This window comes from Scyliorhinus torazame, chromosome 1 (genome assembly GCF_047496885.1).
Source record: "Scyliorhinus torazame isolate Kashiwa2021f chromosome 1, sScyTor2.1, whole genome shotgun sequence".
Taxonomy (NCBI): Eukaryota; Metazoa; Chordata; class Chondrichthyes; order Carcharhiniformes; family Scyliorhinidae; genus Scyliorhinus; species Scyliorhinus torazame.
In genome coordinates, this window is record NC_092707.1 from 246590710 (window position 1) to 246608115 (window position 17406).

The following is a 17406-nucleotide window of genomic DNA, read 5'->3' on the forward strand; positions in this document are numbered from 1 at the left end:
GCGGATCGGTGGGCTCCGATCGCGGGCCAGGCCACCGTAGGGGCACCCCCCGGGGCCAGATCGCCCCGCGCCGCCACCAGGACCCCGGAGCCCGCCCGCGCCGCCTTGTCCCGCCGGGAAGGTAGGTGGTTTAATCTACGCCGGCAGGACAGACATTTTAGCGGTGGGACTTCGGCCCATCCGGGCCGGAGAATTGCGGGGGGGTGGCCCGCCAACCGGCGCGCCGCGATTCCCGCCCCCGCCGAATATCCGGTGGCGGAGAATTCGGCAACCGGGCGGGGGCGGGATTCACGCCAGCCCCCGGCGATTCTCCGACCCGGCGGGTGGTCGGAGAATCTTGCCCGTGGTCTCAGACCACGTGCCGCATTGGTGGACTTGCAGGTGGATCACGGAGGGGGTGGGGGGGGGGGGGGGGGGCTGCGCCCACAGTGGAGGTTGGATGTGGGGCTATTAGCAGGTGAACAATGATAATAATAATCACTTACTGTCACAAGCAGGCTTCAATGAAGTTACTGTGAAAAGCCACTAGTAGCCACATTCCGGCGCCTGTTCGGGGAGGCCGGTACGGAAATTGAACCCACGCTGCTGGCATTGTTCTGCATTACAAGCCAGCTGTTTAGCCCACTGTGCTAAACCAGCCCCAGATGAGGAGGTTTGTGAGCGGGTGAGGGCTACTATTCAGGGGTATGTGGAGCTGAATGACACGGGTGAGGTTTCAGCCGCCACGCTATGGGAAGCATTGAAAACAGTGGCATGGGGGGAGTTTATTTCAATACGGGCACATAGAGACAAGACGGAGAGGCGGAGAAGGCGAGGTTAGTGTATGAGATCCTGCAGGTGGATAGGATGTATTCGGAGATCCCGGAGGCTGGGTTGTTGAGGGAGCGGCAGAAGTTCCAGATGGAGTTTGGATTGATATCTACAGGTAAGGTGGTAGGGCAGTGGAGAACGGCCAGAGGGGCGGTCTATGAATATGGGGAAAAGGCGAGTAGGATGTTGGCACATCAGTTGAGGACGCAGGAGGCGGTGAGGGAGATCGGAAAGGTGAAGGACAGGAGGGGTGAATGGGGTGTTTGAGAACTTTTATAAGACGCTGTATGATTCGGAACCTCCATCCAGGGTGGAGGGAATGAGGCGTTTTGTAGATGGGCCTGGGAGTTCCCCAAGGGTGAGGAGGTCCTGGTGGAGGCCAGGACCTGGGAGCCCCCATTGGATTGGTGGGGATGCTGGGGGGGGTATGGGGGTGATGCAGGCCGGGAAGGTCTCAGGCCCATATGGGTTCCTGGTTGGAATTTTATAAAACGTTTTTGGGGACCTGGGGCCTCTGCTGGTAAGGGTATTGAATGAGGCAAAGGAGAAGGAGGAAGTGCTCCCACCCACATCGTCGCAGGCCTCGATTTTCTTAATTTTAAAGAAGGATAAGGACCCGGAGCACTGTGTGTCCTACCGGAAAATTTCATGGGCTAAAATGTGGACGCTAAGTTGCTGGTTAACATCTTGGCCTCACAGACTGTGTGCTGGGGGTGATAGGGGAGACAGATGGGGTTTGTCAAGGGAGGCATTTTCAGCCAAATATTAGGCGTTGTTAAATGTTATAATGATGCTCCCAGAGGGACGAAATGTGGAGTGGCGGTCGCTATAGACACAGAGAAGGTCTTTGACTGGGTCGGGAGTGGGACTATTTGTAGGAGGTGTTGGGGCGGTTTGGGTTTGGGCAGGTTTGGCCGGTTCTCAGGGTACAAATTGAATATGGGGAAGAGCGAGGTATTCCCAATCAAGCGAGATGTCAGGAGAGGAGGTTGGGGGAGTTGCCGTTTAAAGTAGTGGGGGCAAACTTCAGGTGTTTGGGCATTCAGGTGGTGCTGGGGGAGGGGAGCAGCTACACAAGCTGAATTTGGCTTGACTGGTGGATCAAATGAAGGGGGATTTTAGGAAATAGGATGTGCCTCCACTGTTGTTGGCAGGACGGCTCTTCCAAACTTGAATTATTATTGGTCGGCGAATATAGCCATGGTTAGGAAGTCGGTATGGGAGTGGATGGAGGGCAGTCTCTTGTAAGGGACTCAAGCTTGGGGGCACTATTGACGGTGCCTCTGCCATTCTCGCTGGCCAGGTACTCCACAAGCCCAGTAGTGGTGGCGGCCCCGAGGGTGTGGGGACAGTGGGTGGCAGCACCTGTGCTGGAGGGGGCTTCGGTTTGGGACCGATCTGCGGGAATCATGTTTGCTCCGGGGGGGGGGGGGGGGGGGGGGGGGGTTGGGGGGGCTGAACACGGGGTTTCGGGGTTGGCGACGGGTGGGGATTGAGTGGTGTGGGGACCAATTCATTGGAGGCAGCTTCACAAGCTTCGAGGGGTTGGTGGAAGAATTTGAGCTGCCCAGCGGGAATGGGTTTCAGTATAAACAGGTGAGGGATTTTGTTCCGAAGCAGGTGCCGACCTTTCCGACCTGCTGTCTCCGGGGCTGCAGGACAAGGTGATGTCAAAAACAGGAGTGGGTGAAGGCGGGAGTGTCGGAAATCTATAAAGAGCTAATGGATTGTGAGGGAGCCTCGATAGGGGTAGTGAAGCGTAAGTGGGAGGAAGAGCTGGGAAGGGAGTTCGAGGCTGGGTTGTGGGAGGAAGCTCTGAGGAGGGTGAACGCGTCCTCTTCATGTGCCTTATTCAGTTCAAGGTGGTCCACAGGACATATGACCGGGACCCTGGGCTGCTGAAACCCGGGGGGGGGGTGGGGGGGTTGGGTGAGCGACCTCACAGAATTGCTTAGGCTGGAAAAGATAAAGTTCACCTCGAGAGGGTCTGTAGCGGGGTTTGCCCGGAGATGGCAGCCGTTCATCGGCTACTTTGAAAACAGTTAAGATGTCAGCCGGGGGCAGGGGGGGGGGGGGGGTTAAAAAAGGGGGCGGGGAAGTGGGAGAGCCGGAGGTGGGATGGTGCAGTGTTAGATATTTATTTTCTTTGGTTACTTGTATTCCTGTTTTGCTTGCTTTTTGTTCTGGTTGTGTTTGAATGTATATATATAAATGCCTCAATAAAAATATATATTTTTTAAAAGACATGGGTAGTGGGGGAGGGGTCGGAATTGGGGCAGATGGAGGCGTTGTATGTCATATGAGGAACGGTTGAGGACTCTGGGGGCGGGATTCTCCCAAAGGGAGTCTAAGTGCCGACGCCGGAGTAAAAAACCGGAGTGTTTTTCCTCCGGCGTCGGTGCCAGTTCCCAGACCCCTATTCTCCGCCCTCCATGGGGCTAGCAGGGGCGTCGCATGATTTACAGGGGCGGGGCCTCGGTGCGGCATGAGAGACCCGGCGCTGCGTAAAAGACACGGCGTCTTGGGTCCTGCGCATGCGCAGTTGGGCCAGCGGCAAGTAGCGCATGCGCGGGTGGCCGTCCTCCCCCAGGCCGCACCGCACAAAAAACGGCGCATGGATCCAGAGTTGCCGGCGGAAAGAAAGGAGGCCCGTCGACAGAGAGGCCAGTCCGCGGAGGGCCTCCCTGGGGTTGGACACCACCCCAACCCCCCCGGCCGCTCCCGGCCCTCGAAGCCCAGGTCCCGCCGGCCCGAGAGCAGGTTAGAACAGCGCCGGCAGGACTGTCCATTTTTTTCGCCAGCCGCTCGGCCCATCCGGCCGGAGAATCGCCGCTCGCCGTTTGCGGCGATTCTCCGAGTGGCCCAGTGCGATTCGCACAGCGTTGGTTTCGGAGGGGTGGGGAGAATCATGTGCGGGGGTCGGGGTGGCGTGGCGCGATTCGCACGGCGCCCCGGCGATTCTCCCACCCGGCCGGGGGGGGGGGGGGGGGGTGGGGGGGATGAATTCCGCCCCGGGTCTCTACTCTTTGGAGTTTAGAAGGATGAGGTGGGATCTTATTGAAACTTACAAGATACTGCGAGGCCTGCATAGAGTGGACGTGGAGAGGATGTTTCCACTTGTAGGAAAAACTAGAACCAGAGGACACAATCTCAGTCGAAAGGGATGATCCTTTAAAACAGAGATGAGGAGGAATTTCTTCAGCCAGAGGCTGGTGAATCTGTGGAACTCTTTCCCGCAGAAGGCTGTGGACACCAAATCACTGAGTGGCTTTAAGACAAAGATAGATAGGTTCTTGATTAATAAAGGGATCAGGCGTTATGGGGAGAAGACAGGAGAAATGGGGATGTGAAAAATATCACCCATGATTGAATGGCGAAGCAGACTCGATGGGCCGAGAGGTCTAATTCTGCTTCTATGCCTTTATGGTCTTTTCGCATCTTTTAGGGGAATGAGCTTGAGGGCATTGCTAACGTTCTCACCAGCCAGGTACTCCTTGAGCCCAGTGGTGGTGTCAGCCATGAGGGTAAGGGGGCAGTGGAGGCAGCATTTGAGACTGGAGGGTGCCTCGCAGTGGGCACCGATCTGTAATAATCATAGGCTTGCACCGGGTGTGCTGGATGCGAGATTTCGGGATTGGCGGCAGGCAGGGATTGCGTGATTCAGTGACCTGCTCGTAGGGAGCAGCTTTGTGAAATTGGATGATCTGAGAGAAAGAATGAGCTGCCGGGAGAACGATTTCAGGCACTTGCAGGTCCGGGATTTCATAAGGAGAGAGGTGCCGTCCTTTCTCGGGTTGCCGCCCTTGGGGCTGCAAGATAAGGTGTTGTCGAGGGAGGGGATTGGCGGGGGGGGCGGGGGGGGGGGAGTCCGAGATCTGCAAGGAGCTGATGGATTTGGAGGGGTCTCCAGTGGGGACATTAAGCGGAAGTGAGAGGAGGAGCTGGGGGGAGGGGGGGGGTCGGGGAGTGAGTGGAGACCAGGAAGTGGGAGGACGCTCTGCAGAGGGTGAATGTGTCCTTGTCGTGTGCGAGGATCAGTCTTATTCAGTTTAAAGGAGTTCACAGGGCGCATATGACGGTGGTGAGGATGAGTTGATTCTTTGAGGGTGTAGAGAATAGGTGTGGGTGGTGCGTGGAGAGGCCCACAAAACATGTTCACATGTTTTGGGCATGTCCGAAGCTGAAGGGGTTCTGGCAGGGGTTTGTGGACATAATGTCCAGGGTCTTGGGGGTTAAAGTGGCCTCAGGTCCAGAGGTAGAAATATTTGGGGTGTCGGAAGACCCGGGAGTCCAGGGGTCAAGATAGGCAGTTGTTTTGGCTTTTGTCTCCCTGACAGCCCGGAGATGGATTTTGCTAGGACGGAGGGACTGGGAGCCACAGAAAGCAGGGGTGTGGGTGAGTGGCCTGGTGGAATTTCTGAGGTTGGAGCCGGTCAAGTTCGTCCTGAGGGGGGTTGGTTGATGGGTTCGCTCGGACGTGGAAACCGTTCATTGACTTCTTTAAGGGAGTTTTGAGGGGTCAGCAGAGGGGGAGGGGTGGTTAAGAGGGTTAAAAGGGGGAAGGCAGGGGTGGGAGGAGCGGTATGGTGGGGGGGGGGGGGAGTGGGTGTTGGTTATTTATTACGTTGTATAATTTCACTTCTGCTTTCATTTGTTTTGTTTGTTGTTTGTTTATGCAAATTCCTGAATAAAATATTTTTTTTAAAAAACAAACATTTCAAGGTGGCCATCACACAAAGTGCAATAATATCCAAGTTTTCCACATAAATGTATTTATTATTTTTGTTTTTTTAATAAGTTTAGAGTACCCAATTAATTTTTTTCCAATTAAAGGGCAATTTAGTGTGGCCAATCCACCTACCCTGCACATCTTTGGTTTGTGGGGGGTGAAACCCATGCAGACACGGGGGAGAATGTGCAAACTCCACACGGACAGTGACCCAGAGCCGGTATGGAACCTGGGATCTCGGTGCCGTGAGGCAGCAGTGCCTAACCACTGTGCCACCGTGCTGCCTGTTTTCCACATAAATCATGTTGTGCCCTGAGGTGCTTCAACACAGTCAAAGAAACATTACAGACATTTCAAAATGGTCATTACAAAGGGTTCAAAAATATTTAAGTTGTTTACATTGATCAAGTTGCATTCTGAAGTGCTCCATTACAACTGTGATACATGTAATAATATACCACATGATAGTTCAAGCAAGAGGCTGCAGAGATGTCTACACCACAAATGCCGTGGCAGATTCTGACAACTGGTAGACTGATCACCACCTTATTTGACCCATCCATCTCCATCAGCCTGGCCCCCCAACAACGAAGGCGACAGACACAATGCAGCAAGAACATTCATATCAGTGGCTCAAGGAAATCTCCAAGGCCGCCCTTCTCAGTCGGCATCTCACTGCTCACCACTCAACCTCCAACCACCAGGAGTTGATTTTTCCACAGATCCTCGGTGCCGTGAGGCAGCAGTGCTAACCACTGCACCACTGTGCTGCCATATACAGCCTCTGTTAAGAAGATTTATGGCATCAGCATTCAAGGGCCCAGCTCCAAGCATGGAGGGGAGATGATCAAACTCAGGGAGGCAGACAGAGCTGACTGGACAGAACATTTTGAAGAACTCCTCAAAAAAGACTGTGCCTTCGACATGAACATCCATAGCTCCATTCCTCATGTCCCATCTGCACCACCCTCATCCAAACCAAAAGTAAAAAAGCCATTCAACACTTGAAAAAATAACAAACGTCTCTGGAGCCGATGGAATCCCTGCCACAATTCTGAAACAGAGGTAGACTCCTGGGACAGCTGCACAACCTCATATCCCCTCATTTGGAAAGAGCAGTGCATGGTGGAGTATTTAAAGTATGCTGTGGACGTGACTATGTTCAAGAAGAGAGAGAAGTTGGATTGTGGGAATGACAGAATAGTCTCCCGGTCGTCTGCCACAGTGAAGATCATTGCAAGGATCCTCCTGCTAAATTCTTTTCTTATGAGATTTTGTGCTTGCGTCACAGTTCACGCGAACGACGGACACGGGCACACAATTGTCCCCTACACCTCCTGATCCAAGATCATTTCTTGCCATCGTACCTACTCCATCTCGTACGAACAAAGCTAGCCCACCACCCTTTCCTTCCTGCCTGTCTTTATGAAAAGTTGGCTATAAGTTCATACCCATTAACCTCAATCTTTGCCATTAATTCATTTATTTTCACGGCATTAATTTTGCTCTTTTATCATTTTCCCCCAATTTGACCGTATTTACTGCTTTTTTAATGTTTGTACACTTTGTGCCTTCCTGTCACACTCTGGGTATATTTACTGTAAGCCTATGTATTTACTCTCCAGAATCATCTCCCCTTCTGTATAGTTTAAATCCCTGTCTACTTCCCTAGTGATGTGGTATGCAAGAACACTCGCAGCACAGTTCAGATATAGACCATCCCAATGGTACAGCCCTTACTTTCCCCAAAACGATGCCAGTGCTCCACGGACCATAACCCACTTCTCTGACCTATCTTTGAGCCACGTATTCATCTCTCTAATTTTATGTACTTTATGCCAATTTGCACGCTGCTCAGGTAATAATCCAGCGATTATACCCTGAGGTTCTGTTGTTTAGTTTAATATAATAATTGCTTATTGTCACAAGTAGGCTACAATGAAGTTACTGTGAAAAGCCCCTAGTTGCCACATTCCGGCACCTGTTCGGGGAGGCCGGTACGGGAATTGAACCCATGCATTACAAGCCAGCTGTTTAGCCCTCTGTGCTAAACCAACCCCTAGTTTAGTGCATAGCTCCTCAAACTCTGTATTCAGAACCTCTTTCTACCCACGTCTTTGGTACTTGCACAGACCATGACAAGGGGATCTTCCCCCTCCCACTGCAGGTTCCTCTCCAGCCTGGAGCAATGTCCCAAACGCTGGCACCAGGCAAACAGCACAGCCATCTGGACTCTCACACTTTGCGCAGAGAACAGTGCCAATCCCCCTCACTGTACTGTTCCCCACTATCACTACATTCTTATGTGCTCCTCCATCTTGAATGGCTTCCTGTACTATGGTGTTGCTAATTTGTGTGTCTCTTAATTTGGCTCTGTTTAATTACGTTTGCTCAAGAGTCGCCAGGTATCTTTCACACCGCCACAAGGTTCAGAACCGAATACTGATCAAAGACTCGATACACCAGTTAGTAAGTTCAAAAGCAATGTTCATTTATTTACACACAGTCAAATCTACTCATGCATAAACTCTACAAACTAAACTATCACTATTATAAAGCCTATACTTAGCTTCGGGTGCCCACTCAGTCAGAAGAACAATGGCCGTTGCTCAGTTCTGAGGCTGCTGGGTTGAGCTGTTTACAGGATAGCAGCTAGGAGCGTCATGCGTTGACTTGGGACTTACTTGGTCTGATGCAGCAACTCGGCTGGTCTCTCTTCCCTGAGAGCCAAGGCCAAAGAAGAAAGATTCTCTCTTTGGTGAGTACTTATGTACTCAAAAGGGCTTCGCGCGCTTTTGGGCGGGTCTTGAACTTGGCCTCAATTAATTGGTGCTTTCCCAATCATTCGTATCGATCTTCCTCCAATAGAGGGGTGGTTCCCTGATCACTGGGCGTGTCCTCGGTGACCGTTGGTCTGCTTTGTTTGAGTCTCTTCTGGCGCCAGCGTGTCTGCCTTAACATTGTGCATCTAAATGTTTCCCTTTTGTCCCCGGAGATGGCTCATTAGTATGTAGATGGCTTAGTAGTTTCTGTCCTGTCTGAGAGCTAAGGCTCTAATCAACAGACAGACCTTGCACCTGCTTGTTTCTCAGTATTGTCCAATTTTCTCTGCATTCTTTGCAAGTGTCCATTTTGTAATCGGGACGTGGCCATCCCAGATGGCTACAATGGCCAGCCAGTTCATCCACCTGCAGCCCACACTCTTATCCAAAGAAGCTGAGAGAACTTCATACCAGTTGGACAATTGCAGGGGCTGACACTGCTGTCCTCTGGGTCCCCCACTGGCGGCATGGTAGCACAGTGGTTAGCACTGTCACTTCACAGCTCCAGGGTCACAGGTTCAATTCCTGGCTTGGATCACTGTCTGTGTGGAGTCTGCACATTCTCCTCGTGTCTGCGTGGGTTTCTTCCGGGTGCTCCGGTTTTTTCCCACGGTCCAAAGATCTGCAGGTTAGGTGGATTGGCCATGCTAAATTGCCCTTCGTGTCCACAAAAAGAAGTGTATGTGGGGATACTGGGTTAAGGGGATGGAGTGGAGGTGTGGGCTTAAGTGGGGTGCTCTTTACAAGGGCCTGTGCAGACTCGATGGGCTGAATGGCCTCCTTCTGCACTGTAAATTCTATGATTCAGTACCACAATGTCACCATCTTCCCCTATCTCCCATGATGTGGAAATGCCGGCGTTGGACTGGGGTGAGCACAGTAAGAAGTCTTACAACACCAGGTTAAAGTCCAACAGGTTTGTTTCAAACACTAGCTTTCGGAGCACTGCTCCTTCCTGAGCAGTGCTCCGAAAGTTAGTGTTTGAAACAAACCTGTTGGACTTTTACCTATCTCCCGTGAAAGACACTTTAAAGTGTCTCCTCCATCTCCCCTGAGGAGTATATTAGTCTTTAACATTCAGTGGTAGAGGGGAGAAAGTTTTGAGAAGAGCAAAGGGTGTATTTGATAGCCTCTCTACAACAACAGCGAATATTATATCGCACCTTTAACATAGTTAACCGAAGGGCATTTTAAAACAAAATGTGACACCAAACCACAGGAGATTATTTTTGTCTCTGTATGCAACTTAATAAGAATTCTTACACCAACTTTTACAGATGCAACATAGAAAGCATCCTATCTGGCTGCATCACAGCCTGGTGTGGCAACTGCTCGGCCCAGGACCGCAAGAAACTTCAGAGAGTCGTGAACACCGCCCAGTCCATCACACAAACCTGTCTCCCATCATTGACTCCATCTACACCTCCCGTTGCCTGGGGAAAGTGGGCAGCATAATCAAAGACCCGTCCCACCCAGCTTACTCACTCTTCCAACTTCTTCCATCGGGCAGGCGATACAGAAGTCTGAGAACACGCACGAACAGACTCAATAACAGCTTCTTCTCCGCTGTTACCAGACTCCTAAATGACCCTCTTATGGACTGACCTCATTAACACTACACCCCTGTAAGCTTCATCCGATGCCGGGCTTATGTAGTTACATTGTGTACCTTGTGTTGCCCTATTGTGTATTTTCTTTTCTTCCCTTTTCTTCCCATGTACTTAATGATCTGTTGAGCTGCTCGGTACACGTGACAATAAACAAATCCAGGTTAAAATCCAACAGGTTTGAATTTAAATAATTAACAGCAATATTGGAATACAAACATTTACAGCAGAGAAGCCATCACACCAGCAGAAAAGGAGCTACAATTGTTGGACTCACTGGACATTAACACAGAAACCTCCAAAACTGCACAACGCTCACCAAGCCAAACAAAAATTCTGTTTTTGAAATTAAAACAAACCCCACCAGAAGTAGGGCATCAAAAAATTAACTAAAACTCCGGGTGTTCCTCTCCACGGAAATCTTTAGTAAAAGGCGAAAGATTTATACGATCTGAAGAGAAACCAGAGTACTGACATTCACATCAACCTTACTCTCTACCCACCGCGCACTTAGCTCCTTAACATCACACTGAGCAAATATACTAACAATCACCATCAACACTGGGAATAAGCACGTTTATTCCGATTATAATGGAAGCAATTAACTAAAAACACTTTAATATTCCACAGGAACATGGATAATTATTAGTCCTTCTGATAAAGCTCTAGATATGTAAATTGGCAGGCGGAGCCAATCCTGCCACAGCCGCCGCGGGCAGGAAGGATGTGGCACTCTGGCCTGTGGCATAGTGACTGAGCAGGGAGATGAACATTGCTTCCCTTTCTGTCAGAAGACGTGACGCAAAGGAAGCACGGCCTTTGCAGCTGTCTATCTTGCATTCTGGTATTTGCAGTTTAACCCCAACGTTTTAAGAATCTGATTTCAAGGAGATCCGATTTTAAAGCTTCCAGTGGTGTCGTGTTGGGTGTTCCGATACACAAACGAACCAACACGGTTGTACATGGTACAACTCTGTTTTATTATTCTGTACAATAATATTCGTACTTCACCAGCTAACCTGTGGACCCAGCCCTAACACTATCTTAGTGAGGCACTCAGCACATGGTGTATGTCTGAGTGGCACGCTGTGAGCTCTGAGCTATCTCCTGGTGGAATCCGTGGGAACTGTGGTGTTCCCTGTTTTATAGTGCGTGTGCTCTAACTGGTGATTGGCTGTGATGTTGTGTGTGTGTTGGTTGGTCCATCTACCTGTCCATCAGTGTGTGTGTGTGATTGCACCATGATATGTTAATGTGGATATCATGACAAGTGGGGTGACGATAAAGCTGTCAGTGCTCGCTGTCATCACTAACTCCTCTGAAGTGCGGGATGGTCATGGAAAACAGCTGTTGTGCTGTCGCTTCGGGCTCCAGCGCAGCCTCCACTGAGCTGAAATTCATTGAAATCACACGAATTTCAAGGCCTTTCAGCCATAATACACGGCTGGAACCTGCAAAAAGCCCCACAGGCTGTATGTTTGACATGTAACGAACCTTGTAAACAAGCATTAGGAGTAGGAACAGGGCATCTGGCCCCCTCGAGCCTGCTCCACTATTAGACCAGAGCCAATGTGATCTTACTCCAAAGGTGACAGAGGAATGTTGTGCAGATGTTAAAGAATTGCAGCTATGAGGAAATATTTGATAGGCTGGCATTGATTTATCTGGGACAGAGGGGGCTGAGAGATAATTTAATTGAGATGTGCCAAAATTATGAGCGGTCAGTTAGGAAGGTCTTTTTAAAAATATAAATTGAGAGTATCCAGTTCATTTTTTTAATAATTAAGGGGCAATTTAGCATGGCCAAACTACCTATGCTGCACATCTGAGAGACTCACACAGAGAATGTGCAAACGCCACACGGACAGTGACCCAGAGCCGGGATTGAACCCAGGTCCTCGTCGCCGTGAGGCAGCAGTGCTAATCACTGTGCCACCCCTTGGAAGAACCTATTTCTCTTAGCAGAGAGGTCATTAACCAATTCATAAATTTCATTTAATTTCATTTTGCCCCCAAAATATACTTTATTCATAAAATTTGGAAACATATATTCCACAATATAGTTAAATTGGACATTAGACTACAGCTCCACCTTTAACACCATTATCCCAAAAAGATTAAGAACCAAACTCTGCAACCTTGGACTTGACCTCTCCCTGTGCAGCTGGATCCTTGACTTCTTTACCAATAGACCGCATTCTGTCAGGCTAGGTAACAACACCTCCTCCACAATAGTCCTCAACACCGGGGCCCCGCAAGGATGTGTGCTCATTCTTCTACTGTACTCCCTATACACAAATGACTGTGTGGCAAGATTCAACTCCAATCAATCTATAAGTTATGGCTGGTGGGTCATATCTCAAACAACGACGAATCAGACGACAGAAGGGAGATGGATGTACCGAAAACAATCTCTCTCTAAATGCTGGAAAGACCAAGGAACTGATCATCAACTTCAGGAAGCGTAGCACAACCAACCCCCCCCCCCCCCCCCCCCCCACACACACACACCCTGTCTACATCAATGGCAATGGCTCCAAAGTAAAGATGGTCAATAGCTTTACGTTCCTGGGGGTCACCATCACCAACAGTCTGTCCTGGGCCACTCACGTTGATGCAACAATCTACTTCCTACGGAAGCTAAAGAAATTCGGCATGTCTGCATCGACTCTCACAAACATCTACTGATGTGCGAAAGAGAGCATCCTATCTGGCTGCATTACAGCTTGGTATGGCAACTGCTCAGCCCAAGATCGCAAGAAACTGCAGAGTGGGGTGAACTCAGCCCAACGCATCACACAAGCTTGCCATCCTCCCATAGATTCTGTAGACATCTTCTGCCTCAGAAAGGCAGACAGCATTGTCAGAGACCCCCCACACCCAGGCATTGCCCTCTTCCAGACCCTTCCATCAGGCAGAAGATACAGAAGTCTGAAGACCCGTGCATCCAGACATAGGAACAACTTCTTCCCCACAGCTACTAGACTCCTCAATGACTTTCCCTTGGACTGATTTGTTCGCTGTAAGAACACTATTCACAACACCCTCTTGTTTGGCCTTGTTCCCCACTGTAACCAATCACTATTTGATTTTTTTGTTTTTAAAAATGTTTTTATTCAGATTTTTACATATTTTCAACCAAAAATACGGAAAAATCAAAGAACACATAAATAAACATCTTATAGCTATGTCACGTATTCCCCCAATATACAAGCCCCCATTACACGCTAATAAACACAGTAGTAAACACAAAGTACCCCCCCCCCCCCACCCCCCGGGTTGCGGCTGCTGCTGTCCACCTCCTAACGCTCCGCTAGAAAGTCTAGGAACGGTTGCCACCGCCTGAAGAACCCTTGCACAGATCCTCTTAAGGCAAATTTTACCCTCTCGAGTTTAATGAACCCTGCCATGTTGCTAATCCAGGCTTCCACGCTTGGGGGCCTCGCCTCCTTCCACTGTAGCAGAATCCTCCGCCGGGCTACCAGGGACACAAAGGCCAGAATACCGGCCTCTTTCGCCTCCTGCACTCTCGGCTCGTCCGATACCCCAAATAGTGCGAGTCCCCAACTCGGCTTAAGCCGGGTGTTTACCACCTTAGACACCGTCCTCGCAACACCCCTCCAGAACCCATCCAGCGCTGGGCATGCCCACAACATTTGGGCATGATTTGCTGGGCTCCCCGAACACCTCACACCCCTGTCCTCTCCTCCAAAAAACCGACTCAGCCTCCCCCCAGTCATGTGCGCCCTGTGCAGAGCCTTAAATTTATCAGGCTAAGCCTGGCACAAGAGGAGGAAGAATTTATCCTACCCAGGGCATCCGCCCACATACCCTCGTCTATCTCCTCCCCTAGCTCCTCCTCCCATTTACCTTTCACCTCCTCCAGCGAGGCCTCTTCTTCCTCCTGTATCTCCTGGTAGATCGCCGAGACCTTGCCTTCTCCAAACCACACCCCCGAGAGCACCCTATCCTGGATCCTACGTGCTGGCAGCAGCGGAAATTCCCTCACCTGCCGTCTTACAAACGCCTTTACCTGCATGTACCTGAAGGCATTTCCAGGGGGGAGCCCAAATTTTTCCTCCAACGCCCCAAGGCTCGCAAACGTCCCATCTATAAACAGGTCCCCCATCCTTCTAATACCTGCCCTGTGCCAGCTCAGGAACCCCCCATCCATTCTCCCCGGGACAAACCGATGGTTCTCTCGGATCAGGGACCACACCAAAGCCTCTGCCTCCCCCCTGTGGCATCTCCACAGCCCCCAAAGTTTGAGGGTCGCCACCACCACTGGACTTGTGGTGTACCTTGTCGGTGGGAGCGGCAGCGGTGCTGTCACCAGCGCTCTCAGGCTCGTGCCCACACAGGACGCCATCTCCAGCCTCTTCCACGCCACCCCCTCCCCCTCCACTACCCACTTGTGTATCATCGCCACATTGGCAGCCCAGTAGTACCCACACAGATTAGTCAACGCTAGCCCACCTCTGTCCCTGCTCCGTTCCAGAAACACCCTTCTCACCCTGGGGGTCTTTTTCGACCATACAAACCCCATGATGCTCCTGCTGACCCACTTAAAAATGGCCTTAGGGATCAGGATGGGGAGGCATTAGAATATAAAAAGGAACCTCGGGAGCACCGTCATCTTCACCGACTGTACCCTACCCGCCAGGTAGAGTGGCAGCATATCCCAGTTTTTAAACTCCTCCTCCATCTGCTCCACCAGCCTCGTCAAGTTGAGCTTGTGTAGGGCCCCCCAGCTGCTGGCCACCTGGATCCCTAGGTACCAAAAACTCCTTTCCGCCCTCTTCAGTGGAAGCTCGTCTATCCCCCTTCCCTGGTCCCCTGGGTGTATCACGAATAGCTCACTCTTCCCCATGTTGAGCTTATACCCGGAAAAGTCTCTAAACTCCCTGAGGATCCGCATCACCTCTGGCAGCCCCCTCACTGGGTCCTCCACAAACAGTAAAAGGCCCTCGACATACAGCGATACCCGGTGTCCCCCCCCCCCCCCCCCCCCCCACCCCACGCACCAGCCCCCTCCAGTTCCTGGACTCCCTCAGAGCCATCGCCTAAGGCTCAATTGCCAACACAAATAGTAGGGGGGATAGGGGGCACCCCTGCCTCGTCCCCCGGTACAGCCAAAAGTATTCCGACCTCCTCCGCTTTGTGGCCACAGTTGCCACCGGGGCTTCGTACAGTAACCTAACCCAACTAACGAACCGCTCCCCGAACCCAAACCTTCGACTCCACCCTATCGAAGGCCTTCTCCGCATCCATAGCCGCTACTATCTCCGCTTCCCCCTAAACTGCAGGCATCATGATTACATTTAGGAGCCTCCGCACATTGGTGTTTAGCTGCCTTCCCTTCACGAAACCCGTCTGGTCCTCGTGGATCACCCCCGGGACATAGTCCCCAATTCTGGTAGCCAACACCTTCGCTAACAGCTTCGCATCCAAGTTGAGGAGCGAGATTGGCCTATACGACCCACACTGCAAACGGTCCTTGTCCCGCTTCAAGATCAGCGAGATCAGCGCCCTGGACATTGTCGGGGGTAGGACACCCCCCCCCCCCACCCTCGCCTCATTGAAAGTCCTCACTAGTAGTGGGCCCATCAGGTCCAAATACTTCCTGTAAAATTCCAACGGGAACCCATCTGGCCCCGGTGCCTTCCCCGCCTGCATACTCCCCAGCTCCTCCAGCCTTACCGGTGCCCCCCAAGCCCCGCCACCTACCCCTCCTCTACCCTCGGGAACCTCAGCCGGTCCAGAAACCAACGCATTCCCCCTCCACCGTCGGGGGCTCAGACCTATACAGCCCCTCATAGAAGTCTCTAAATACCCCATTGATTCCCACCGCACTTCGCACCATGTTCCCCCATTTATCCCTAATTCCCCCAATCTCCCTCGCTGCCTCCTGCTTCCGAACCTGGTGTGCCAGCATCCAGCTAGCCTTCTCCCCATATTCATACACCGCCCCTTGCGCCTTCCTCCACTGCACCTCCGCCTTCTTGGTAGTCAACAGGTCGAACTCGGCCTGGAGGCTTCGTTGCTCCTTGAGTAGTCCCTCCTCGGGGACCTCTGCCTACCTCCTATCTACCCTTAAAATCTCCCCCACCAACCTCTCCCTCTCTCTCTCCTTCCCCTCCTTATGGGCCCTAGTGGAGATTAGCTCTCCCTTAATCACCGCCTTCAGCGCCCTCCAGACCACCATTACCTGCACCTCCCAATTATCGTTAACCTCTAGGTATCTTTCAATGCACCCCCCGGATCTGCCCGCTCACCTCCTCATCTGCCAGCAAAACCACCTCCAGGCGCCACAGTGGGCGCTGGTCCCTTTCCTCCCCTAGCTCGAGCTCCACCCAGTGCGGGGCATGGTCTGAGATGGCTATGGCCGAATACTCCATGTCCTCCACCCTCGGGATCAGCGCCCTGCTCAAAACAAAGAAGTTAATCCGGGAGTAGGCTTTATGGACGTGGAAAAAGAAAGAGAATTCCCTGGCCCCCGGCCTAACAAACCTCCATGGATCCACTCCTCCCATCTCGTCCATAAACCCCCTCAACACCTTGGCCGCCGCCGGCCTCTTACCCGTCCTGGACCTAGAGCGGTCCACTGCTGGATCAAATACCGTATTAAAGCCTCCCCCCCATTATCAAGCTCCCTGCCTCCAGGTCCGGAATCCGGCCCAATATGCGCCGCATAAATCCGGCATCGTCCCAATTCGGGGCATATACATTCACTAATACCACCCGCACCCCTGCAGCTTACCACTCACCATCATGTACCCACCTCCATTGTCTGCCACGATGCTCAGCGCCTCAAACGACACCCGCTTCCCCACCAAAATCGCCACCCCTCGATTCTTTGCGTCCAACCCCGAATGGAAAACCTGCCCACCCCACCCCTTTCTCAGCCTAACCTGGTCTGCCACTCTCAAATGTGTCTCCTGGAGCATGACCACATCTGCCTTCAGTCCCTTCAGGTGCACAAACACACGGGCCCTCTTGACGGGGCCGTTCATGCCTCTCACATTCCAAGTTATCAGCCGGATCTGTGGGCTGCCCCCCCCCCCCGCCCCCCCCCCGCCGATTAGCCATCTCCCTTTCTAGGCTAGCCACGTGCCCACGCCTCCCGCACTCTATGTTCCCCCCAGCGGCAGACCCCCGCCCCGACTCTCTCTTCAGGCTCCAGCTCCCCTTTGGCCAATGCAGCAGCAACCCAGTTTCCACCCCACCCCCCCCCGTAATGTTCACAAACATCCTCGAAGAGTCAGCTCATCCTCGCCTTTGTGAGGTGCGCCCTATACACCACCTTCAGCTGTATTAGCCCCAACCTCGAGCACAAAGTTGAGGCATTCACCCTCCGGCGCACCTCACACCACAACCCCTCCTCCATGCCCTCTCCCAACTCTTCCCCCACCTTGTCTTAATCCCCTCCAGCAGTGAT

The 17406-nt window shown here is 51.9% G+C and overlaps 1 non-coding gene across 1 annotated transcript; it reads right to left on the reverse strand.

The window, feature by feature from the left end:
* Positions 1–10324: 10324 nt before the first annotated feature.
* LOC140430372 (U5 spliceosomal RNA) lies at positions 10325–10439 on the reverse strand. The gene has a single exon (XR_011949395.1). It is a non-coding gene; the product is annotated as a U5 spliceosomal RNA (small nuclear RNA).
* Between the last annotated feature and the right edge of the window lie 6967 nt (positions 10440–17406).